Source organism: Triturus cristatus, chromosome 2_1 (assembly GCF_964204655.1).
Source record: "Triturus cristatus chromosome 2_1, aTriCri1.1, whole genome shotgun sequence".
Lineage (NCBI taxonomy): Eukaryota > Metazoa > Chordata > Amphibia > Caudata > Salamandridae > Triturus > Triturus cristatus.
Window position 1 is genome coordinate 770,988,866 of NC_140581.1, and position 26,991 is coordinate 771,015,856.

General features: G+C 43.2%; 1 protein-coding gene across 1 annotated transcript in view; it reads left to right on the forward strand.

Moving 5' to 3' along the window:
• Window positions 1–26,991, forward strand: part of ADAMTS19 (ADAM metallopeptidase with thrombospondin type 1 motif 19) — a 1,193,695-nt gene that overhangs the window by 100,440 nt on the left and 1,066,264 nt on the right. The window lies entirely within an intron of this gene.

The window sequence follows — 26,991 nt, forward strand, 5'->3', positions numbered from 1 at the left end:
TGGGCTGCTGTAGGAAAGTGAATCTTTAGACATGGCTAGCCCCCACTTTTGTTCATATCCAGAGCAGAGAACCCCTGCCGATGCCGCCTTCCAGCACAGCGCACTCGCTTTAGATCATCATTTACTCGGATTGGTTTACTCACTGTCCGTTCTCTTAGCGTCTCGGCCCCACTGACGGTCACCTTAACATAGGTGAATGTGAACTTAACTTTCAAATCTAGAACATTACAGATCTACGATCAGATCTCTTTTAGACTAGCCGGGTTGGAAGTATCACCGGCTTAGTGATCATAAAGCATCGCATGAAATAAACCTTTTAGGTTTTGATATTTACACCCACATTTGTCAATTCTCCGGTTCCACAAACAAGTTTTGTTTTGACCAGCCGGGTTGGAATTATCACCGGCTTAGTGAACTTTTAAAGAATTCAACCACGAAGTACAGCCCTGAAGAAGTCGCGGGATACTCTCCCTTTGTGAAAAAACACGTGTTGGCTGGTTGCTTTTTGTTGCACCAAAGAAATAAAGACAAAAGACAGAATCCCTTGAACTTTATTGACAATTAATTCGGAGCACGCTTGCTAAAATGAACTTTCATCTAACAATTGTAACGTGTGCACAGGAAATTTGTTCTCCACTTTTTTTCTGATGACTGATGTAATTTTGAACAGTAAGTGCACTGGGCCCATGCTAATTAGGTGCACAGTTTCAGATCTCTTCCCCAAAACCTGTACCATGATTGGCAAGACTTCGGTTACCCCTGTAAGTCCCTAATAACTGGTATCCCTGGTACCTAGGGCATGGGTACTGAAGTGGGTCCACCGGGGCTGCAGCACTGGTTGTGCCATCCCAGGGACCCCACACTAAGGCTATGCACTGCAGGCTGCATGTCTAGCTGTACAGAAACCCGAAGAATTGACATGGCACACAGCACTGTGTGCCATGCCTCCCGTACACTACATGGAATATAGGCAAGTAACCCTTACTGCAGGCCTTTAGCCCTAAGGCAGGGTGCACTATCTCCTATGTTTGGGCATATTCAGTATGAGCAGGTATGCTCCTACAATGTCCAGCCCATTCTAAGATGTCGTAAGTGCACAGGGAAGCCATAAAGAGTACATGGGCTGGATACTTGTCAGCGCCGGTTTATTAGCTCCATGATGGCTTCACTTATTTCTAAGGTGTTTGGTACCAAACATCTTGTCTTAATAAATCCTCACTGATTCCAGTGTTGGATTTATTTATAAATTCACACAGGATAACTTTTTAGAGGGTCCCCTGAAAACCGACCCAGTATTGGTGTGGTTCCTGATTTGTTTTCACCAGCCTGCCACCAACAGACATGTTTCTGACCTCATAGGGTGAGAGCCAGCACTCTCAGAGTATAGAGACAAAGCCTGCTCTGTGCAGAGGTGCTTCACACCTCTTCCAGGACAGGATGAACTTCCTGGGTGGAAAGCTACAAAGGCAATGCTGCATTTGAAATCAAACCCAGGAGCTGCCAGATAGTGGGGTAGGCCGGCCCCCTTTTCTGCTCCAGTTTTGGCTGGACTAAAGGTGGGAAAATTATTTAGATTAGGGGGAGGGTCCACTCTTAGCCAACACTACCCCTAGGAAGGGGCAAGTGAGGTGAACCCCTCACCTGAAATTCCACCATCTTGGGATGGTGAGAAAACATCCTATATGGGCTAGGGTAGTGCTTCTTCCCACAGGAGGGGGTCACTGGAGGGTGTAGAAATCCTAAACGTAAGTAGCCCATTGGCTACCAGCTGTCTCCCCTTGTAACATCCTTAAAGTGTACACCCGGAAATCAGATTTGATTGACAAGAGGAGACCAGGACAAAGAAGACCCGCTGCTCAGAAACTGAAGCCCTACTGCAGAGGAAAAAGGCACAAAACTCTGCCTGCTACTCCCAGGAGTTAACAATCGCTGCTGCTGTGTTGTCCTGAAACCTGCAAAGACACCAAGAATGCAGGATCATCTCCAGTCTTCAAGAAATCGCCGTGAAACTCCCTTGGAGTGAAGGTATCACTTCCTTGCACACCGCCGCCACCAATCCCATGAAGTCTTGTTTGTTGACTTGCTGCTCCCCGACGACCTCAATGCAGCACCAAAGCAAGGAAATGTACAACAGCTACAGAGGGTCGAATCTGTCTCCCGACCAAGTTTGGAGACACCAGCACCTACCGGAGCCTTGGTTTACCAGTACCCAGGGTACCAGACCCCCAACGGCAAACACCAAGAAGACAAGTCCAATCCAGACTCCTGAATGCCAGAAGCAAGCACCCATCAAGGGACATCGAGGCACCCGAGACCCACTTACTGAGTGGCTTAGCTGCCCTGAGATCACCCTTCAAAGTTGCCTGCTCCTGACCATGAGGACAACAAGACACACAATGCCCGACTGATCTGTTTGCTGTGCACCCGGCCTCACCGGCCCCAGCACCGACCATGGTCCACAGGCTCTTGCGACCTCCCCCTCTGAAGAGACCCACCGGACTTACCTGTAAATCCCTCTGTGCAGTGGTTTTTCAAGTGGTCCCCTTCGTCTTTGAAAACCAGCTTCTAAGACCTCGGCATCTCTGCTCCCGTCCAATCCTCGACACTCCCGAACTTCCCCTGCTGGAAATTTGGACCTGGTCCCTACATTGAACTGAAATAAGAAGGTGAACTTCATGAAAGCATTGCCTGAACTTCTATGCATTTTTAGGTCGAGCCTGGCAAGCACATGCTCTGCTCTGCAAGGCATGCTGTATTGGAGTATGTACGTAAAGCCCCGCCCACTCTCCACCCATATTTGTCATTGGCTTGTGAAATTATCCTTCCTAAATGTTGGCTTCTGATTCCTAAATATGCTTGTTAGTTCCTCCTTAGTACCGCCTTGTCTTCATTTGTAACCTCCCATGAGGATTGGCCCTTTTACTTCGGTAGTTACACAGTACATGTTATTTAGTCTGTAAGCGCTATTTTCTTTAATGAGTTTCTCTTACTGCAGGCATGACATGCGTTCCTGCAACATTCTGCGCATTTTGCGCACCATGCATGCTGTCACTGGGCGCTTTTGCAAAACAGAGCATTTGTTTGTCAACTTGACAAACAAATGCTTTTTCGGTAAAAGAGCCCTAAACTGTGCTTTCTCTTTAATAGCGGCCCGCCAACCTTTCTTTAGACACAGGTCGTAGAAAGAAAGGGGCGTGGCCTCTATTACCGTGTAAGCACAGCATGCAGCTCTTGTAAATGAAGTGAATGAAGTAAGACAAGAAAATGAAATATGATGAATGTTGAAATTAATGAGCATTCAAAACAATTTGTTTTTTGTACGTCACACCATTTTTAAAGGTTAGCAGCCACCATTAGGATCCCACTTTTAGTTGGCTCTTCCAGCAAGTTGGTTTAACCCACACAATCGTATTAGTGTCACATCAATTGGGAGGAGTCCGCATGCACGGTTTGAAGCACGACAATCCTGACCCCCAAAGGCTGATATTCTGTTGTTAAAGTTGGACAAAGTAAAGCTATAATGCTCCTCAGTCCTGAAGTGTGTGTCTCCTGCTCTTCTAGTAGAGAGACCCCCAAACAGCTCTGCCATGGAACATCAGTCATGCTCAGAAGTAGCTTCCCATGTTCCAGTACTGAGACAACACTAAGCACTGCCGTCGCACCCAACGCTGTCCCTTACACTATGGCTTGACGGGAGTACCTCCAGATCTCTCTCAATGCACCTCTATCCTAAACTTCAATCTTCAGTCCTGGCCGCCGCTCCTCTGTAGCTTCTGGATGTGATTGATTTACTGTGTGCACTAAGCAAATGCGCAGTTGTCACTTCTTTCCCATCCCTTTCTCTCCCGAATTCAAATCACTGCTTCCCCTGCCATGAGCCACCACAACATCATCCTGCTGCGGCTGGCACCAGACCCTTTCTTTTACTACTGCTGAATGCATTTGCTCAGAGAGGTGTGGTTACTGCCCTTTGCAGTGGCATTTCAATTTCAAATAGGCAATTTTGGAGGGAGCAGTGGGGGTAGATAAACACACAATGCACTGCAGACTGAGACAGAGTGGATCGAGAGATTAGGAACAGGGGGCTGTGGTGAGGGGAGAAGAGACACCCAGGCCAGTCACAGATAAAGTATAGAAATGACCTTAACTCTCTGATCACCCATTATTTAGTCCTGCCTCTTGTGTATAAGAGTATAAGATTAATAATCTTGCCACAGTTTTTTCCAACAAAAAACAATGTGGTGTACAATTGTGGTGCATGTGGTATAGCGCAAACAACAGAGTTCAGAACTCTATTTTTGTTTGCCAGTGTATAGAACTCTGTTTTTGTTTGAACTATGTTATTAAACTGCCAAAATTTAAATGCTGATGGTCTATCACCATACATACCAATAGACTTCATTCAGATTGCCTCTGCTCTAGTATGTCAGTGAGGAAAAAAAATATATTTAATTCAACACTTGCCTGCTCTAAAATGTTAGCAAAAGACAGACATGATTAGGGAGCAGTGGGCCTTTTACACCACACAGCCTTGGCTCCACTACACCTGCTGCATTAACAATAGATTACACTTTTGATTGTCTTTGACTCCGTGTCTCCCTTCTCCAATGCTCTTGCCCATCTCTCCTGGTAAAAAAAAACAAGCATTTGCAATGCAATAGGTCTTGCAATTGCGAGATTTTGACCTATTGGCATTGTAAATGACAATGCCATTTATTTGTGTGCTTAAAAAACACCTGCAATAATAAAATGCATTGTCATTTACAGTACCAATAGGTCAAAGTTTCTAAAATGTGAGACGTATTGCATTGTAAATATTTGTTCTACTTTTTCTCCATTGTTTCCCATGGTGCGTAATTGATCATAGAAGTGATATATTTATCGAACATTGAAAAATCATACCTCCGAAAGTACTTACCATAGAACTGTGTTAATGTTCTTCAAAATTATATAAAATTGACAATATTTTTACAAATTTGTCTTAGATTTATTCTTGAGTGTGACTCATTTATTGCCTCTTTGAGTACAACAAATGCTTAACACTACCCTCTTTTTTTTTAAGTTTGAGTTTATTGAAACCACAAAAATATGACAATAAATAACCATAGTATATGATAGGAAATAAAGATACTGGTTACAATAAACATCGTATCCTAGAAGAAAAATAAGGGAGGGGGAAGAGGGGAGGAAGATAAGAACAATATAAATCTGATTTTAACAATTGCGAAGCAAAATGAAACAGTAAGGAGGAAGCATTGCATGTAATAAAAACATCAAAAAAAAGATATATTCTATAAAATCATATGAATATAATATGCAGAATAGCAGTATTTACACAGCAAAAAGACAACGAAACAAAATTATGGCGGTTTACGGACATCATCTGATGTTCTCACAATAATATTAGTGTAATTATTTGACGAGGCCGAGGCAGATAAATATGTTGTGAAAGGTAGCCAAAGCAAATCCCGTTTAATTGCTAAGGACACAGGGGTAACATAATTAGTGTCTAATCTATGATGGAAACAAAGGGCGTTCCACCAGGCTCTATAAGTAACTTTATCCGCATGTTTCCAATTGGAAGTAATTAAATGTAAGGCTATAGCGAGTAGCAGATCAATGAGTTGAGAATGAGGTGGGGAGTTAGTCCAAGAGGGAGATAGAGAGCCTAGGAAAATATTCGAAAGGAAATCTTAGTATTAAAAATTTTGTTAATTTGGGACCAAACTAAATGCCAAAATTTGTCAATGTTGGGGCATTCAAATAACATGTGTTTTAAATCAGCCTTTAAAATTGGGCAGGACCAGCATGAGGGTGGGGTAGCAGGGGAGAAGGAAGCTACAGTTGCAGGGGAAAATAATAAACGCTGATATACAAAATAAAGTGTTTGAGTGGTATGGGCCGCCCGTGAAGTTTTGTGAATTTTTAGCCATAGCTTGTCCCATAAAGAGATAGGCCAACATTGCGAGAGATCTTTTTCCCATGTCAGTTCAGTCTTTGTTTTGCACCGTACCAAAGAAGATAAAGAACATTTGTAAAGAGAAGATGCAGAAGGGGAGGTATTTATTAAAGGAAATAATGTAGAACATTTGTGAGGAATATCAGGAGAGGATGGAAGTAAAGAAAGATAATGACAAAGCGAAGGAAGTAAAAGATCATATTGTTTCTTGGCAGAGTTAGAAAGAGTAAAATTGGACTTAAGATCTGAAAAAGATAAAGGTTTATTATTAGATAAGAGTTGAGAAATCCAGGTCAACCCTTTGGAATGCCACGATTTCCAATAGAAAGTCCGATTTTTAATGCATAACAGTTTATTATGCCAAATGGGTTGTTGAGAAAGTGAAAGAAGCGAAGGATAGGAGGAGGGTAGAAGGGGAGATAAGAGTTTATGTGTATAAGAAATGACGGAATGATGTAAAAAAGAAGTGTGAGAAGTGAAAGCAAGAGATTCAGGAAAGCTAAAGGGGGAAGTAAAGAATTTTTCCATGCGTAACCAAATCGGGGGATATGTAGAAGAGTTGGAGGAAAGCCATTGAGAGGCTTGTTTTAAAGAGAATGCATAATGATAAGATTTAAAGTCAGGAAATTTAAGTCCTCCATTTGATTTGTCTTTTTTGAGAGTGGATAAAGCTATTCGAGATGGTTTACCCTTCCAAAGGAATTTTGATAAAATGCCATCAAGTCTTTTAAAATAATAGTCTGGAATATGAATAGGAATCATTGAAAGAGAATATAAAATAATGGGAGCAAGCATCATTTTATTAGAATCCAATCTACCCCACCAGGAAAGAAAAAGAGGGTGCCATTTAGTGATTGAGTCATTTAGTTTCTTAGTGAGATAATCAAAATTCTGTCTCAGCGTGTCCGAGATAGAAGGGGAAAACCATAAACCTAAATATTTTAATTTTGAAGGTTGCCAAGAAAAGCCAGTGTGAGTAAAATAATGTTTGAGGCACAAAATATTAAGGGGGAGGACTTCACACTTATCCCGATTTAAACGATATCCTGAAATCTTTGAAAACGCATCTATTTGAGAAAGAAAAGGAGAAAGAGAAGTACCAGGATTGGAACAGTATAAAAGAATATCATCTGCGTAAACAGACATTTTGACTTGATGGGAGCCTAGTTGGAAGCCCGTAATTTGTGCATCCTGTCTAATTTTAGTAAGAAATGGTTCCAACGCAACTATAAATAAGAGAGGAGATAAAGGGCAACCCTGACGAACGCCTCTAGAAAGAGAAAAATATTCAGAAACCTTACCATTAGCGAAGATAGATGCTGTAGGACCAGAATACAACAGAGAAATCAATGAGATCAATTTGGAAGGGAACCCTATCCATTTCAAGGCATGGAACATAAAGTCCCAACCTATCCTATCAAAAGCTTTTTCAGCGTCTAGAGCTATGGCAGCAAGCGGGTAGTCTATGGAAGAAGCCTTGCTAAGGATATTAAAAAAGACTCTAGAGTTGTCAGAAGACAAACGACCCTTTACGAAGCCTGACTGTTCCGGTCCAAGAAGTTCGGGCAGAACAGGGTCAATACGTAAAGCAAGAAGTTTAGCAAAAATTTTGTAGTCTGTATTGACTAAAGATATAGGGCGATACCTGTTACAAAAAGAAGGGTCCTTGCCCTCCTTGGGAATTAAGCAAATCATAGCATCTTGAAAAGTGCCGAGAGACGATCCATTTTCAATAAAGAAGTTGAATAATAAAAGAAGTTGGGGAAGAAGAAGCTTTGAGAAATGATCATAAAATTCAATGGTAAAGCCATCGGGGCCAGGTGTTTTACCTCGACGTAGAGCCGACACAGCATGAGTAATCTCCGCCAAAGTGACATCTATCTGTAACGGGTCAAAATCAATATGTTGTGAAGGAGGAGGATTAATGGATTGAAAATAAGAAGATAAGTCCGAGGGGAGAGGTCGGGTTTCTGGAGTGTAAAGAGTTTTATAAAAGGACATAAATTCAGACAAGATATCTTCATCCTTAAGAAGAATATCTCCATTAGAATTGGTCAGGGAATTTATCCTAATTCGATCCTTACGAGCTTTAAGATAATTAGCCAGTAGTTTCCCCATTTTGTTCTGACCTCCATAATAACGAGCACTACTCTTCAGTAGATAGGAGGAAGCTGCCTCCGTGGAGAATTTATTAAAAGCAACCTTAGCCGTAATGAGGTCTTTCAAGGAAGTATCAGAATAGGAATGATAATAGGCATATTCTAATTTTTTTATTTGGGTAAGCAATTGTGCTGAACGTCTCTCGGAACTCTTTTTTTTCTGAGAAACGAAATTAATAATGAAACCTCTTGCAGCTGCCTTGAAAGAGTCCCAAATCATAACCTGAGAGGAATCAAGAGTTGTATTTATGGTGAAGAATTCTGAAGCGAAAGAACTGAATTGACTAGAAAAATTAGGATCTATGAGCAATGAGTTATTAAATCGCCAGCGTCCAGAAGACGAAGTGTGAGGGATTAGATCAAAATCAACGAAAACCGGGGCGTGATCCAGAATTAAAATAGAACCAATTTCAGAGTGAAGAACATGCTGCGTTAGAGGTTTACTGAAGAAGAGGTAGTCAATACGAGACTGTGATTTGTGTGGGGGGAGAAGAAGCTGTATTCTCGTAAATCAGGGTGACATAATCTCCAGATATCGACTTAAGGTTTCTGGTGAATGGCAGAATTAAATTGGGAATGCATTTTATGAGGTACAAATCTGACTGGGGAATTTCTATCTAAAATGGGATCACATATTTGATTACAATCACCGCCAAAAACAATATAATCATCATCAAGTAAGAGTAATTTATCAGAGATCTGTAACCAAAAAGTATTATCAACAGAAACTGGAGCATAGACATTAAAGAAAACTAATGGTATCTTATCAATAAGTAACTTAACAATAACCCAACGGCCATCAGAGTCAATTTCTTGGGAAATAAGAGAGACATCAGACTTTTTATGGGAAAGTATGAGAACACCATTTTTCTTACCCATAGCTGGAGAAGAAAACACATTACCAACCCAACTCTTCTTTAACTTTAACTTAGTTGCTTCAGTATCAGATAAATGGGTTTCTTGAAGAAAAGCAACATCAGTTTTTAATCGAGCTAGATGGGATAGTACTCGTTGTCTTTTAATAGGATGATTCAAACCCTTAATATTCCATGTAGTGACTCTGAACTTAACTTTATATGAATCAACTCATGGAACCATAAACATACAATGCAATAAACAATTGTAAGAAGAAAATCAATAAGTGACTGAGAACTAAAAAACATATCAATAAAGAGGTAGGAAAGGAAAGAATTGATAATCTTAAGATGTATAAAATCAGGACAAAGAGGGCATAGTGGACAGAAAGTGTAAATTCGGAAACAGTTAGATGAAAAGGAGATAGAAAAAGGAGAAAGAATACCAAAGGGGGAGAACAAAATATTAGAAAGAAGCAAAATCCGAATGCATTCAAAAAAGAAGAAGAAGAGGAGGTAGAAAGAGTAAATAAAAGAAAGAGAAGCAAAAAGAAAAAGAGAAGAGGAAAGATGGGTATACAAAAGGGAAACATACCTACAAAGAGAGCAACCAAGCAAAGACAAGGAGGAGGGTGGAGCCACATGGGGTGGACGACGCACCAGGGATCAGCATAACGGAAGGCCGGAAAGGCAGCGTAGAACAGAAATAGGGAGCCTGTGACGACAAAAGTGAGTCAACATTAGGATATTGATACATAAAGACATTAATCAGGTAACTGAGGAGCATAAAAAGGCAAAATCTCAAAAGGGGAAGCACAACAAAAACAGCTGCAAATGAGGAACAGACAACAATTTACCAAACATCTGAAAGAAAGAGACAGTCTGCCAATGAGAGAACCACATGAAAAAGTCAAAGAGCAGAGGTCAAACCAGAAAAATCCATAGTGGGCGGCTTGCAAGAATTAATAAAACTTTGCAGACGCACAGGATCCTCATACGTGATAGTCTTGTTATTATATGTAACTTTAAAAAGGCACGGATGGAAAAGACCATATCTAGCTCTGATTGAGCGCAATTCTGCACGCATGTTCAAAAAGGCTTCGCGCCTGTTAGCAGTGGCTTTAGAATAGTCCTGCGCAAAGAATAGTGATGAACCAGACCATGTAACTTTAGGAGATGCTCTAACTGCTGAGAGAACTTTCAACAGATCTGTGTACTCGAGAAAGTATATGATGACTCCTCTAGGTCGTGAGGCAGACGTAGAATGAGCTGGAGGACAACCTAGTCTGTGTGCACGTTGAATGTTAAGAATCGTCCCTTCTGGCAGATGAAGTAGTTTAGGGAGGAAAGACTTGAAAAACGCAATCGAGTCTGTCCCTTCAAGACCTTCTCCCAGGCCATAAATGCGTAGGTTATTGCGCCTACTGCGATTTTCCAAATCCTCAACTTGCTTTTGAAGCGTAGAAACCTGGTAGTGTAGATGAGAAACAGTAACACTAGTCTCCATGAAAGAGGACATATTATGCTCCACAGACGAGACCCTAGCCTCCAATTGAGACCAATTATCTGTGAGAACTTGTAGTTTGGTGTTTGTTTCTTCCATAAATGGCCGAAGAGCTCTAATCTCTTCCAACAGCAATTCCATTGATACCGGTGAGGTCGATTTAGGTGGCGATGGAGGATCTTTCTTTAGACGTTTAGTGTTGGATTTTCCTGAAGCTGTGGATGGGGGCTCCATTGTTGTATTTAAATTGAGAGGTGAAGAGTTTTCTAATTTAGAAAGTTCTGAAAAAATCTTTGAATTTTTAATAAAAACACGTTTTGGTTTGGAGGTAGAAGAATGTGGTATCTTTGTTCTACCCATAAAACTCTTTTAGCACAGTCCGAGCCCGTACTAGTGTGCTAGTATTCAGACACAACGAGCGGGCACTAAGCGCCAAGAGCAATGGCAAGGTAAAACAGGGAAGACTCCACTCATCAAAACAAAAACATCTGGTCACGCTCCGTCTTCATGCCTTTTGCGAAGCAGAAGTAGAACTCACATATATGTAAACCTAAAGGCTGAAAAACGTGATAAAACGGGGGCGTGCCACAGTCTATTACAACAGCATGTGAGAAAAGAAAGCACAAAACTGAATGGAGCGCGTCAACAGGTAAATATGGAAGGTATTTCATCAGCAGCCTCCATTAAAAATTATATTAATGGCAGTAGAAGACACTACCACAGTGTAGGAATAGTGCATTCCCTTAACATGCTGAGCAAAGGAAAGTCCCCATAGAAGTTGCTGAGGGAGGAGCAGAAAAGTTAAGGGTCTCCTTGTAGAAGTGGCTGCCACATAGCAGGGGGAGCAGAAATAGCAAAAAGTTAATTAAAAAATAGGGAGAGAGAGTTTGCTGCAATTGGTAAATGCATTTCCATAGCTGTGAGAGAAACGCGCGCTCAAGTAAGACCAGAAAAGGGGTCTTCAAGGGCTCCAAGACATGCCTGAAATGTTTAGACAGGCATGAGTAAACTTTATGAATCGGCAGCCGTCCTCTAAACGCCGAGCCTTTCACACGGGTCCCGGAGCTTCACCCAGGCGCCGCCATCCGCTCAGGCGCCAAGCCACGCCCCCCTTAACACTACCCTCTGATAAGCCTAACTGCTTGCCACAAAAAGAGAGCTAGTATTATCTACTTTTCCATCTAACTGCCTTCTGGGGATTTCTTGCACTCTCTACAAAGTGTACTTCATTTTAGTACACTGTAAAGAGAGAGATGTTTTCCTACATTGGTGGATCAGCGGTGGGGTACACGACTTTGTATCTGCTGGACTACTTTGACAATAAGTGGCCACACGAGTAAATCCAAAAATTGTCTCAAGATAGTCTAATTTTTGATTGGCCTATTTTTTCTGAATTTGTAAAATTAACTGCTAGGGCATTGGTTAAGTCCCTGAAACTAAGGGGTCCATTAGGATGGTAGGCGGACTTCATATATATATATATATATATTATCTACTGGCGGTCGCCAGTAGATAGTTATAGTTAGGATCGTGTTTCCATAGGAAATCTGAAAATTCTATTTTGAATAACTTTGGCGCCGGTTGACGAATCCTCGCGAAATTTTCAAAACTAATGGGGCGCTCCGCTCAGCTCCTACCCTGAAAGTCTCGCGGTGATTCATCAAGGGGGGTCCCAAAACGCGTTTTCCCCATGCATTTTCCCATAGGACCTTTAGTCGAAGGTACAGCCCGAACGGCTGAACAGAATTACTTGAAATTTGGCAAAGAGGTAGTCCTCAGGTCAGGGAAGTGCCTTTTGCATATCTGGAGTCAATCCGTTTAGTATTTCCTGAGAAAATTGCATTTAAAAGCATATAAATATCTATAGCCACGCACTGTGCGCGCACATTGCGCGCACCCTAATGCGCGCGAGCGTAATTCTGATTGGTTGTTACATGTCAGTCAACGTTCGAATCGGTCGAAATCAGGAAGTGTCGGCCGCCATTTTGCTTGTTTTGGGTGCGAGAGTAAAAAAGAGAGGTGGCGAACGTGAAAAGGGGGCAGGGTAGAGAGTTCCTGACCCCCTAGCCTTTGTCAGGGGGTCCCTAAAGGACCCCGAAGGGTGAAAAAACATTTACTTTTTTTTTTTTAAAACCCGCGAGGTGCGCGCACGGTGAAAAAACTTTAAAAAAAAATAATAATACATACATAACTTAGCATTTAAAAAACCTTTGAAATTCACTTAAAAAACCATAGGTTTCACACCCGTTATAGTTAGGAATTAGCATTTAAAAAACCTTGCAAATTCACTTAAAAAACCATAGGTTTCACGAATGTTATAGTTAAGTGGATACTTCACTCGTGAAAAACCAATGAAATTCCCCCGTTATAGTTAATTCAGATAACTATAACTCGTGCGACCGCCATTCTATCACAAGGATGATGTCATCAGTGATGTCATGAGTGATGCCACTGACCATGTCATGAGTGATGTAATATGTGATGTCATGAGCAGTGGATTGCGGGCACGCGAGTTATAGTTATCTGAACTAACTATAACGGGGGAATTTCATTGTTTTTTTACGAGTGAAATGTCCAACTAACTATAACATGTGTGAAACCTATGGTTTTTTAAGTGAATATATATATATATATATTAAAATGTAACAATAATTATAAAAATAAATAAATATTATTTTACAAATTGAAGCAAAAGAATTTAATATATAAAAAACATATGATAATATTAATTACATATAATAAATACCTACAAATATGATTTAAAATGAAATAGTAAATAAGCCTAAAAAAGAATTCTTTTAAACTAGACAATATTGATAAACAAAAACATTAATTAATACATAAATGTATTTATTTTATTTCCTACTCTATAACACCACACCAATGACAGCACACTTCAACATTTTAAATTAAATGTATTTCCATAATTAACATAATTAATAATCAATACAATGATCAATAAAAAAATAATTTAAAAAACTAATAAACATTAATTAACTAGACAAAATGTAACACTATAATGTCCACAACACACACCTAAATTAAACTATAAAATTATAAAATACAATTACAATTTTTTTTTTATTAAAAACTATTATATTACTATTCACAACTAGCCATAAAGTAATTAAAATGTAGTTAATACCCACCATTCACCCCTTTAAAAGTAAAAACAACACACAAACATATAAACAATTACCCAAAATAAATATAAAATAATGAACATTAATTAACAACTATGGTGCCGATTCCGATCCTGTAAAAATGTTCCCCGTACGAATCGTATCCGGATGTTTTTCCGTACGAATCGTACAAGTAGCGTACAAACTGCTAAGTACGATTCGTATGGGAAAAAGTCCATACGAATCGCATTGGGAAAATTTCCGCACACGTCCTCGGGTCGGAAAATGTGTCCGACACATCCCCGGACGATTTAACGTACGAATCGGAAAAATGAAGTCCGACCGCGCAAGTACGATCCGTCCCGTCCTTCCGATTTTACAACCGTATGGAAAAAACACCGTACGGACCAAACTCCTATAGCAACCATGGAGACATGTGCCCGCATACGCGCCGACCACCCCACCCCACACCCCGTATGTATGCGCAGAACACCCCCCAGCCCTCGTATGTACACGCCGAACACCCCCCCCAGCCCCCGTATTTACGCGCCAAATGCCCCCCCGGCCGCGGATGTACGCGCCGAACCCCCACCAGTGTATGTACGGAGCGTACCCCCACCCGTGTATGTATGGAGCGTACCAACACCCCACCAGTGTATGTACGGAGCGTACCCCCACCCGTGTATGTACAGAGCGTACCCCCACCCGTGTATGTATGAAGTGTACCCCCACCTGTGTATGCACGGAGCGTACCCCCACCCGTGTATGAATGGAGCGTACCCACACCCCACCAGTGTATGTATGGAGCGTACCCCCACCCGTGTATGTATGGAGCGTACCCACACCCATGTATGTACGGAGCGTACCCCCACCCGTGTATGTATGGAGCGTACCAACACCCCACCAGTGTATGTACGGAGCGTACCCTCACCCGTGTATGTACGGAGCGTACCCCCACCCGTGTATGTATGGAGCCTACCAACACCCCACCAGTGGACATACGGAGCGTACCCCCACCCGTGTATGAATGGAGCATACCAACACCCCACCAGTGTATGTACGGAGCGTACCCCCACCCGTGTATGTACGAAGCATACCCCCACCCGTGTATGTATGGAGTGTACCCCCACCCGTGTATGTATGGAGTGTACCCCCACCCGTGTATGTACGGAGCATACCCCCACCCGTGTATGTATGGAGCGTACCCACACCCCACCAGTGTATGTACAGAGCGTACCCCCACCCGTGTATGTATGGAGCGTACCAACACCCCACCAGTGTATATACGGAGCGTACCCCCATTGTTGGGGTGCCGTAGGGGTCCGCATCGTACCTAGGCCTTCTGAGCATGGGTACGGGTCATACCACGCGTACCCCTACGTCACTCCAACAAAGGCGGTACGGGCCGTACCCACGTTCTAAAGGCCTGGGTACGGCCCGCCATTGTTGGAGTCACGTAGGATCACGCATGGTGCGACCCGTACCCACGCTCTTAAGGCCTGGGTACGGTGCGGACCCCCAATGGGGTGCCGTAGGGGTGCGCACCGTACCCAGGCCTTCAGAGCGTGGGTATGGGTCGTACCACGCGTACCCCTACATCACCCCAACAATGCTGGTACGGCCCGCACCCAGGCCTTTAGAATGTGGGTATGGGCCGTACCGCCATTGTTGGGGTGACGTAGGGGTGGGCGTGGTACGACCCGTACCCACGCTCTTAAGGCGTGTGTACGGTACGTACCAGAATTGTTGTGTTGCCGGTTCGCGTCAACATCCACTTCCGTTGTGGCGGACGCATGCATTGCTGGACACGCCCCCCCCCCCCTCGCAGTGACCAGGCCCTGAAGGTCAGGTATGTCCAGGGCATGTTTGATTTGTGACTTGGGTGGGGGTTATGTGTCCTGCCCCTGCCCCCCCTTTGCCCCTGGGTGTTGTTCTGACCTTCTGCGGCGTCTGCGTCGGTTCCTGTAGAGCAGGTGGACTGCTATGAGGGCTGGGATGACACGTAGGTTGGGGTCTATGGCTGTCCGTCGCGTACAGGTGCTCCTTGTGCGCGTCGTCCTGATTTCCCGGCAGTTTTTGGCAGCCGGAAAATATAATCCGTGAGGGGTGACGTCGGTACGGATCGTACTTCCTGGTTCGTGAAACGCAGCCTGAATGCTTCCCGACGTCACGTCTGCACTTTCCCGGATCACATTTGTATGTATATTTTCGTTGGTCGGTGCTTTGTACGATTCGTACAGAAATAGTGTTTCCATACGAATCATACTTGCATTTTTGTTATTTTTTTTAACCGGGTACGAGTCGGACGGAGAAAATGCTCCGTCCGATGGTTCGTACCCGGTTTCTCCAGGATCGGAATCGGCCCCTATATATCAATTAATCAAATACAAATTACTTCCCATCAATAACCCCTATAAACACCACAATACACACCTAAAATTAATTACAGAAGTGCCGTAATACATTTTTTATTGATTTGATTAATATCAATTAACAAATCATTATTAATAAAAAATAAATAAACTACCTAACACCCCTTACCCCTAAAACCCCAAAATACACACCTAAAATTAATTACACAATTACAATAATTAATTACCAATTAATTAATTAAAATTACTTAACAACCAATTATTAATTCATCAATTAAAAATAAATTACTTTCCACCCTTTACACCTATAAACCTCAAAACACGCACCTTGAATTAATTACACAGTTACCATAATTAATTACAAATTAAATAATTATTATTAATTAACAACAAATTAATAATTAATAACACATAACTTTACACTTTTAACACTATATCATCTCAACTAAACAAGTATTAATAAATAAAAAATAATCAATTCATGTAATATAAATATATTACCTTCAACCCTATTCCCCTAAACCCAGAACCCGCTACGGAATTAAAAAGGCAAAATTCAAATATATACATATTTTTTAATTTGACATACATATTAGAAATACAAACAATTCTTATACAAAAAAACATACATCGCATACATTTAAAACTTATACTAAAATACCTAACACTAATTAAAAAATCAATATTTTTAACATCTATATTTATGCAAACATTATTAAACACTTCAATATTTTTTAAATCTATATTACTTACCTTAAGTCAATATTCTTGACCATGATATTGTTGCTGTTGATATTTCTCAACCACAATATTTCTGACTCGATATTTGTGCAACTCGATATTTTAAGCTCGATTTTCTGTCTTCACACCCACCCACAGGCCCCCTTAATTCTATTCCCGGTGTTTGGGGTTCCCTTTGAGAGAATAGGGATTGAGGTTGTTGGTCCCCTTGACCCTCCTACAGCATCAGGAAACAGATATATTCTGGTGGTAGTGGACCATTCCACCAGGTATCCTGAAATTATTTCCCTTAGGACTCCCACTGCCCCTGCAATAGCTAGGGCCCTTACTGGTATCTTTACCAGAGTGGTCTTCAGGTTCACTGCCCCCTACCATCCGCAGTGTAATGGCCTTGTTGAAAGATTCAACAATACCATCCAAAGGTAAGATTGGTGGACTCTCTGAAAAGCCCAGGAGGAGTTGAGATGTCCTACTTCCATGCCTGGTGTTTGCCTCCAGGGATGTGCCATAGATGGGAGTGGGGTTCTCTCCCTTGAACTTCTGTTTGGGCACCCTGTTAGAGGTCCTCTGTGTCTTGTCAAGGAAGGATGGGAGAAGCCTCTCAAAGAATCAAAGCAAGACATAGTGGATTATGTGCTTGGTCTTCTTTCAAGGATGACTAAGTACATGGAAAAAGCAAGTCAAAACCTGCAGGCCAGCCAAGAGCTTCAAAAGTAGTGGTATGACGAAAAGGTTGATTTGGTAAAATTGAAACCAGGGCATAAGGTATGGGTATTGGAGCCTGTGGCCCCTAGGGCCCTCCAAGATAAGTGGAGTGGGCCCCACCCTGTCCTTGAAAAAAAAGGGAGGCCACCTATTTGGTGGACCTTGGAAGTTGTAAACATCCCAAAAGGATGATGCATTTCAACCACCTGAAGCCCTACTATGACAGAGCTGATATGACCATGCTCATGATGAGGGACAAGAAGCTGAGAGTGGACCTCTCCCTGAACCCCTCTACAGCAACTCCAAAGATGAGTCTGTGGATGGAGTGGTCTTTTCAGACACTATCTCACTGACCAACAGCAGGCTGACTGCAGGAAAGTCATAAGTCAGTATGCTGAGCTCTTCACTCTGACCCCTGGTCAGACTAGCTAGTCATGCAGATATGCCCATACCAGGGATATAGTGCACCCTGCCTTGGGGATGCTAAGGCCTGCTAGTGGGGTGACTTATGTATATCTTAGGCAGTACTAGCTGGTATGGCATACAGGGCGTATGCTATGCTGACTTTGTCATTTTTCACCTTACAGGGGCATGGTCCTGATGAGTGGGGCCCCAGGGGACCCTCTTCAGCTCCCAGGCTCTAGGTACCCAGGGAACTACAAGGGGACAGAAGTACCAATTGTGGATATGTTTTAGGGAATAAGCACTGGCACAGGCAAAACCAGGCAAAAAGTGGGGGCTACCCATGTTAAAGAGGCAATTTCTCACAAAAGGTGCGGATCCCAAACTACTAAGATGGCCCATTTCCCTACAGGAAATGAACTTTGAAGTGGAACACAGACCTAGGACTGCCCATGCCAATGCAGATGGAATTTCCAGGTGCTTCCACTTAGATGATGAAGACTCACTAGGGTAAGGTTAATCCATCCTCTTTCAGTTGGGGGTCATGTAGGAAAGTGCTCTTTTGACATGGTTACCCACCACTTTTTGCTTGATGTCTGATGTAAGTTTAAACTGTAAGTGCACTGAGTCCCTGCTAACTAGATTCCCAGTGCCAGATCTCTTTCCCAGAAATGTTATCACAATTGGCACTACTTCAGATACCCTGTAAGTCCCTAATAACTGGTACTTCTGGTACCTAGGACATAGGTACTGAACAGAGTCCTCTGGGGCTGCAGCAATGGCTGTGGCACCTCAGGGACCACTCAACAAGGCTATTCACTTTACCATTGCAGTGCTGCATGTCTTGATGCAGAGAAATCTGAAGAGTCAACATGGCACAGAGCCCTGTGCCTCCTAAACACTGCATAGGATATAGGTAAATCACCCCTACTGCAGGCCTTTATCCCTAAGGCAGGGTGTACAATATCCTATGCGTTTGCATATCAGCAATGTCCAGTCCATTCTAAGATGTTGTAAGTGCAAAAGGAAGCCATAAAGAGTACATGGGCTGGATACTTGTCAACACGAGTTTCCTAGCTCCATGAAGGCTTCACTGATTTCTAAGGTGGTTTAGTGCCAAACATCTTGTCTTAATCAATCCTCATTAGTGCCAGTGTTGGATTTATTAATAAATCTACACACGAGACCAGTTTTAGAGAGTCCCCATAAAACCTACCAGGCACTGGTGTGGTTCCTGACCTGTTTTCACCAGCCTGCCATTACCAGACATGTTTCTGACCTCATGGGGTGAGAGCCAGTGCTCACAGAGGACATAGACAAAGCCTGCTTTAAGCGTAGGTGCTCCAACCCTTCTTCGGGACAGGATGGCCTTACCGGGTGGAAAGCTTCAAAGGCAATGCCACCTTTGATATCCAACCCAGGAACCTCTAGATAGTGGGGTAGGTTAGGCTTTTTTTCCTGCTCCACTTTTGATGGGAGGAAAGGAAATTGAGTTAGATTAGGAGACGGGTTTCTAATTAGCCTAGGTGGGGCTAGCGAAGTAAACACCTGTCATAAAATTCCACCATCTTGGGATGGTGAGAAAACCTCCTATCAGAGCTAGGGTAGTGCCTCTTCCAACAGAAAGTGGTCACTAGAGGGTGTAGACACCCTGAAGATAAGCAACCTGTTAGCTACTGCCTGTCTCTCCCTGTAATGCCCCTAAATTCAGTATTTAGGTGGCACCCCTAGACCTTAACATCAGATTCGATGGACAAGAGAAGACCAAGATCTGCTGCTTGAGAACTAAAGCCCTGCTGCAGAAGAAAAAGGTGCCAAACTCTGCCTGCTACTCCCAGGACTCGACACTCACTGCTGCTGTGGCATCCCATAACCTGAAAGCACTCCCAAAACCCCAGAGTACCCCACAGCCATCAAGACATTGTTGTGACGCTCTCTAAGAGTGAAGGTATCACTCCCCTGCACACCACAGGCACCAATCCTGTGAAATCCGGTTTGTTGACTTGTGGCACCCCGACAACCTGTGCGCAGAACCGAAGCAAGAACAGATACAGAAGCTCCGAAGGGTCAGATCTGTCTCCCCACCAAGTTTGGAGATACCAGGACCTACTAGAGCCACTGCGTATCAATAGCCAGGGTACCAGACCCCCAACAGCAAACAGCAAGAAGATTCCACTCCGGACTCTCGAAGCACCAGAAGCAACCACCATTTGAGCCCTTTGAGGGACATCGAGGCACCTCAGACTCACTTCCTGAATGGCCCAGCTGTCCCGAGATCGCCACTCCAAGTAGCCTGCGCTTGAACATGAGGACCTCAAGACGCACAATGCCCGGCTGACCTGTTTGCTCTGTACCCAGCCCCAACAGTTCCAGCACTGACCAATTAGCCCTGCTACCTTGGTCCCCTTGTGACCTCCTCCCGTCGAGGATACCCACCAAACGTACCTGTAAGTCCCTCTGTGCAGTGCTTTTTCATGTGGTCCCCTTTTCTTTCCGGCCCAGCTTCCAAGACCTCAGCACCTCTGCTTCTGGCTGACCCGGGACACCCTGAAGTTCCCCTGCTGGAACATAGGACCTAGTCCCTACATTGACTTAAAAGGAGAAGATGAACTTCAGGAAAGCGTTGCCTGAATTTCTATGTATTTTTCTACTTTTTCTCTATTGTTTCCTAGGGTGCGCATAGATATATTTATCGAAGTTTGAAAAATTGTTTCTCCGAAAGTACTTACCTTAGAACCTTGTTTATGGTCTTAAAACTTGTATAAAAATCATCATTAGTTTTACAAATTGGTCTTGGATTTATTCTTGAGTGTGTGTCTTATTTATTGCCTCTGTGAGTACAACAAACGCTGAATACTACCCTCTGATAAGCCGAACTGCTCGCCCATACTACCACAAAAAGAGAGTTAGTATTATTTACTTTTACCTATACCTGCCTTTTTGGAATTTCTCGCACTCTCTACATAGTGTACTTCATTTTAGTACACTGTAAAGAGAGGCGTTTCCTACAGCTACTTACCTTTAGGGTGTATACACCCTCTATATAACTACTTCCTATGGGAAGTGGCATACCCCTGACCCAAAGAGCCTCATTCTGCCAAAACTAAGGTGGTGGAATTCTAAAAGTTGTATCCACTTCAGGTAGCCCACCTTAGGGGTGGTACTAAACCAAGAGGGGAACACTCCTCCTGACTAGCTAATTTTCCCACCTTTCCTGGTGCCAAATGGGCCGGGACATTGGGTGGACTTTTCCCTGTCTGGGAAAGCCTTGGGTCATATATCAAAGGCGGCAGAGGCCTTTGAGGCCTCCTGCCTTAATATTCTGATTACTTAGCCACCCTGCTTGGAGGAGGTGACAACACCACTGGCAGGAGTCGGCATTGTGTCTGCCGTCAGGGAGCATTAGCTCTCACCTCCAGGGGGTAAGAAACCAGTCTATGGTGGCAGGCTGGTCTGCACCACTCAGCCAGTACACAGGTAGTTAGTAGGTTTTCAGGGGGCACTTTTAAGGTGCCCTCTGGGTGCATGTATTAATAAATCCATCATTGGAATCAGTATGGGCTTATTAATTTAAGATGTTTGATGCCAAACATATATGGTTTCAGTGAAAATATCATGTTGCTGGGGAACTCGTAAACACCAATGTACAGCACACGTACGTAAAATGACTTCCCTGTTCACTTGTATTATCTAAGAATCGACTTAGACATCACAGAGTCATATCTGCTCATTCTGCTATGTCCACATGTAGTATAGTGCACCCTGCCTCAGGGCTGTAAGGCCTGCCATAGGGGTGACTTACCTATACTGCATGCAGTGTTTCTGCAGGCATGGCACACAGGCGGTGTGCCATGTGGTCTCTTTACTTTCCTCTGCACCACGGCATGCAGCCTGCAATGGCAGTTTGCATTTCGGTGCTGAGGGGTCTCTTAGGGTGGCACAATACCTGATGTAGCCCATAGAGACCCTCTTTAGCTTCCTGGCCCTAGGTACCATGGTGCGATTTACTAGGGACTTAGAGAGAGTGCTAAAGGTATCGCCAATTGGGGGAACAATTGTACAGTTTTAGGGAAAGAGGGACCTGGATAGCAGGAACCCAGTGTACGCCTGTCAAAATTGCATCAGATACCAGGCATAAAGTGGGGGTGACCATGTCAAAAAGGGGAACTTTCCTACCATATTTATGCAATAGCAAAACAGTTATAAAATCAAAAAGAAAAACAATAAAAATCCCTAACTGATTGAGAACTATAGATTAAAATTAAATAAAGAAAATGACATCAAAAATCCAATAAGAGGAACTGAAGATATGAATGTTTTAATTAGAAATAGCACTAACAAGCACAAAGTGCCAATGTTAGTCAATGGTCGCGGTAGACCAGGACCTCGGCACAATTAGTGGCTGACCACAATGGAGCATATGTCAGATATACCAACCACGTTAAAGAGTTTTACCTTCTGACTCAGTCCTTTAAGTCCCAATTCAGCCGAGAGGTACACATCTAAAGCCTACTAGAACCTAAGGGGAGGCAATTAGAAACTCACTTATTGTCAGGACGAGGCCAACAGCAGGGTCCAAGCCAGGCCATTGGTCAGACGGCCAGCTGCAAGAAATGTTTCTTGCAGCTCCTTGTGTTCCTGTAGCTTGAACAGGAGGTCAGTATTATGACCCTTAAAGTCCTAGGTACCAGGGAGCAGGTCCAATCCTTCAGGACTCTTATCAGGTCACAGACAGGAGGTCCAGTCCTCTTCTCGTTTTCATCAGTTCCAGCAGTGTTCTGAAGTGGGTGCCTGGAGATGCCACATTTATTCCTGGCACAAGCTAGTTGGTAGGAATGATTCCCAGGCATGTTCCAACCAATGGAGTTAAATGTTTTACAGGCCAACCCTACTCACTTTGAGCATGTTCACGATGACAGAGTCACCAACCCCACTAAACTTGGGCTCTGTAGGCTGGATGTGTGTGCAGGGAGTGTATGGTAATCTTTGAATAGGAAGAATAGTAACTACCCTGCAAAAAAAATCTTCAACCTAGTAAATATCCTCACTAAACCAGTGCTCTTTGCAGACCCATTGAATCCTCCCATGCACACTGCAAGAGGTTAGCAGAATATTTTATCTGCAAGATAGAGGATATCTACCAGCATTTCACCTTTGATGCTCCCGTGGTGTGGCTGGATAGTTCTACCAGTATTGCTTTGCCTCAGCTAAAGTGCCAATCCCCTCTGGATCAGCCTGAGTTTCTGACCCTATGCAGACAAGTTAAACCAGGTTCTCCTGCAGACTCGTTTAAACCAGATCTGTTACTTAAACTTCAGGACTCTCACCTTAAACCTTGACTGGAACTGGTCAATCTCACTCTGTCCTCTGCCCCCTGGAAGCATGCTAAAGTTATCCCACTCTTAAAGAAACCATCTCTGGATGCCCCCATGCCTGAAACTTTTCACCCCATCTCCCTCCTGCCTTTTCTTGCTAAGGGAACAGAAATACATGTCAATGCCATTCTAACTCAGTTCTTGGAAGATAACCAGATTCTTGACATCTTGCAAAACGGCTTTAGATGGCACATAGCACGGACTCCACACTTCTTGCAGTCACAGAGCAACTCCATAACACTCTGGACGTGGCCCATCCTCAGCTTTGATTTTGCTTGACATAAGCACTGCATTTGAGATAGGGTCTCACAAAATCCTGCTTCAGTGCTCACAAGATATTGGCATAGAAGGGTCTGCGCTGTCCTGGTTTGCCTCTTTTTTAAATGAGAGATCCTTTCATGTCATCTCTCCCCCCTACAGCTCCCATTCTCATGCTCTGCAAGATGGCGTTCCCCAGGGCTCATCTCTTAGCCCTACTTTGTTTTTCATTTACATACAACCTTTGTCTCAGGTCATCAAATGCTCGGGGCTTGCACTCGTGTTATAGGCAGACACTACTCAGTTTGTGCTCTCTTTTTCTGACAATCATATATCTGACCTTATCAATTGTCAAAAGGGAATACTCGTTGCTACAGAGTGGATGAATGCTAATTGTTTGCGTTTGAATGCGAGCAAAACAGAAATTTGCCTACTTGAGAAAGATAGTCACTTTTAGGGCGACCATTGGTGGACCCCCCTCCCTGGGACACCCCGTATTTAAGACTGCTACTAAAAACCTGGGTACGTGGGTGGATAACACCCTAACTTTTGAAGCACAAGAAAAATCAGTAGTAGGCTAACGCTTCGGACTCCTGAGAGGGCTTAAACCCATTCTTGGCTTTTTTGATCCAGGTATTTGACAAAGCACCATTCAAGCAGTTATCGTTTCCCAGCTAGATTACTTAAACATCCTGTATTTGGGAGTCAACAAGTCTGTAAATAGAAGACTCCAGCTGGCACAAAATGCCACTGCGAGGCTATTGTTCTCCCTTCCGACACTGCATTGGTTCTCTGTGGACCAGCGTGTGCACTTTTAGACCTTGTGTACCACCCATAAGTTCTGCATTCCCAGGGTCTTCCTATTCTGTCAAACCTTATATCTCTGTATCGACCCTCACATCATCTGCATCGTCGGATCTTAATCTGGTCTTTAATCCACATGTTAAGAGAGTAAGAGCGGGAAGCCACTTTTTTTTCCCAAATGCCCTGGCTCTCTGGAATTCACTCCCCTTTCATCTTAGGAACATTCTGAATCACATTCAGTTCAGGAAAACTCGGAAGACCTGGGGGCATATTATCAAGCATGGCGTTAAAATTATCGCTGCTTTAGCGGCAGAAAACCGCCGCTAAAGCGGCGATAATGGGCTTGATAATATGCCGCAGAGAATTCCAATAGAAGCCCATGTTGACTCCAGAACATGGGCTTCTATGGGAATTCTCAAGGGTATATTATCAAGCCCATTATCGCCGCTTTAGCGGCAATTTTCTGCCACTAAAGCGGCAATAATTTTAACGCCGTTTCTTGATAATATGCCCCCTGGACTTTTTCTATTTAGGGTGCCTTTTCTCTTTGCTGTTTTAAAGCCACATGCTGCGGTCTCATTCTCATTTGGACTAGTGCTGGAAAGCCCCATTACTGGGGCAGCTGCTTGTTTTATAAATTATATACCATAACAACTTTGTGCCTTCCCACACCTAATACTAAAATCCAATTTGAAGCAGCCATTGTATCGACAATAAAAACATAGACAAAAGTCTGGTAGGACAAAGCAGTTTCCTCTAGCAACAAGAGAGTGGATACACAAGAATTGTCATGGCATCCTTGTTATCTGTGAACACAGCACACCTGTCAGGCAGGATTTGATAGTCACGCAGTATTTGACACTGTAATGTCATCAAAAAGAATGCTCACAAACCCCACTTTCTCCTGAGCAGAAAAATGTCATACCTACCCATTCAGGTTGAACTGCCAATCACGGTTACCTATTGTGTAGTTCCTGGTAGGAATTTGAAACCTCACTCACACCTTAGTCAGGTCACGTAAAGCCTGGAAGAACTTGGAGAATTAATAGAAACTAGTCTCCAGGAGCTTCAGACAGGGAAAAGGTAACTTTATAAAAGTACTTTACCTCAACATTTAGTTTTAAATCTTACTTCATTATTGAATTTGATTTTAAATAACAAAAATAGTTGTTTCATTATTTTCCTAGTAAGTCCCATTCCAGAGATACAGTATTAGGATTTTAATCTATACTGTGGGTTTCTACATAGGACAGCCAGGCCTGCCACAATGCAAAATAGCTTTTGAGTGATAGTCACTATAAGGACACATTAACGTTGCATTTAACATATCCTACTTTTAAGTATCGTGCACCCTGCCATGTGGGCTAAAAGACCTTCATGGGGTGAATTAATAACATTTAAAAGCAAGGTTTTTACCTGCGGAAAGGCTTTATTTTGACCAGCCGAATCACAGTGTTTAAACTGCAACAGTCAGACTAGGCAAGGTAAACCTGAAGCCAATTGTTCACTACCACTGTAGTGGATGGCACAGTAGCAGATGAAATAAGTGACATTGAACTTCCAGGACCTGGGGACACCTTGTGCCATGTAATAGACACTTATAGGTAAGTTATACATACCAATTAGGTGCATGCCAATTCAACCATGTTTGAAAAGGGAGCGCAGGCCCTTACTACTAGTTAGCAGGGGTAAAGTGCACAAAGCTATGAAAAACATAGGGTCCAGCAGAAGGAGAAAGAAGAAAAATGTGGGGTGACCGCATAGAAATGGTGGAGTTCCTACAGTAATCTTTGCCCTGTCAAGAGTGGAAGGCACCTATGGATCTGTGAGGGGTTGCAGCATGAAAGACATGGGTAGGAGAAGCAACACAAAGGGGGATGGTGAAGGGAGCAATAGAGGGGGCAAAGAACACATGAGCAGATACAACACAGAGGGCATAAGTGGTGGAAGCAATAGGGAAAGTGTGTAGAGGCAACACAAGTGAGAGAGAGGATGGTGGAGGGGAAAGAGAAGCACACAAGAGGAACGTGGAGCTATTGAGGGTAGCGCATGGGTGAGAAAGCAGTGCAGGGAGGAGAAACATATGAGGGCAAGCACAACACAGGGTGCAGGGAAAAAGCACCCTGAGAGAGCAACACGGAGCATCTCGGAAGGGAGGAAAATAAGTACATGAGGGAGTCTGCTGGCAAACATATGCACTCTTGTGGAGTGCTTAAACAAAATGAAGAAAAGTAGTGCTTCAAAAGTGAGCAGTAAAGGGATGCAATTAATGCTTCAGGGGAGGAACCAACACACGAAAATAAAGTAAATCCTACATAAACTGACAAATAAAAAGCAAGCAAATGAGAGTGACAATAAGCCTAACCAAAGATAAGCAATGTATAGGATCTCAGCCCATTGCAAGCTGACAATAGCTTTTTACGTCAACAGCCAGCTTGCATTATCTGGTAGGTGAGACCTAAGAAATAACCCAATCAAGGCATGAGCATAGCAAATCTCTGATTGATCACCCACCAAAGAAAGTGGGATAAGGGGGGTATGACTCATGCTAATTACTGGAGTGATTAGGCAAATGATTCTTTAATTTGTGTGAGAATTATATAATCGTGCAACAGAATCTGTGTAACTTGAGGAATAGCTCCGGTGTCTAAGGCCTCAGACTGTAAACTCTAGAGTGTGAGGCTTCATACTGTTCAATCTGTGTAACGTTATATGTAGTTCCACTGTGTGAGGTCT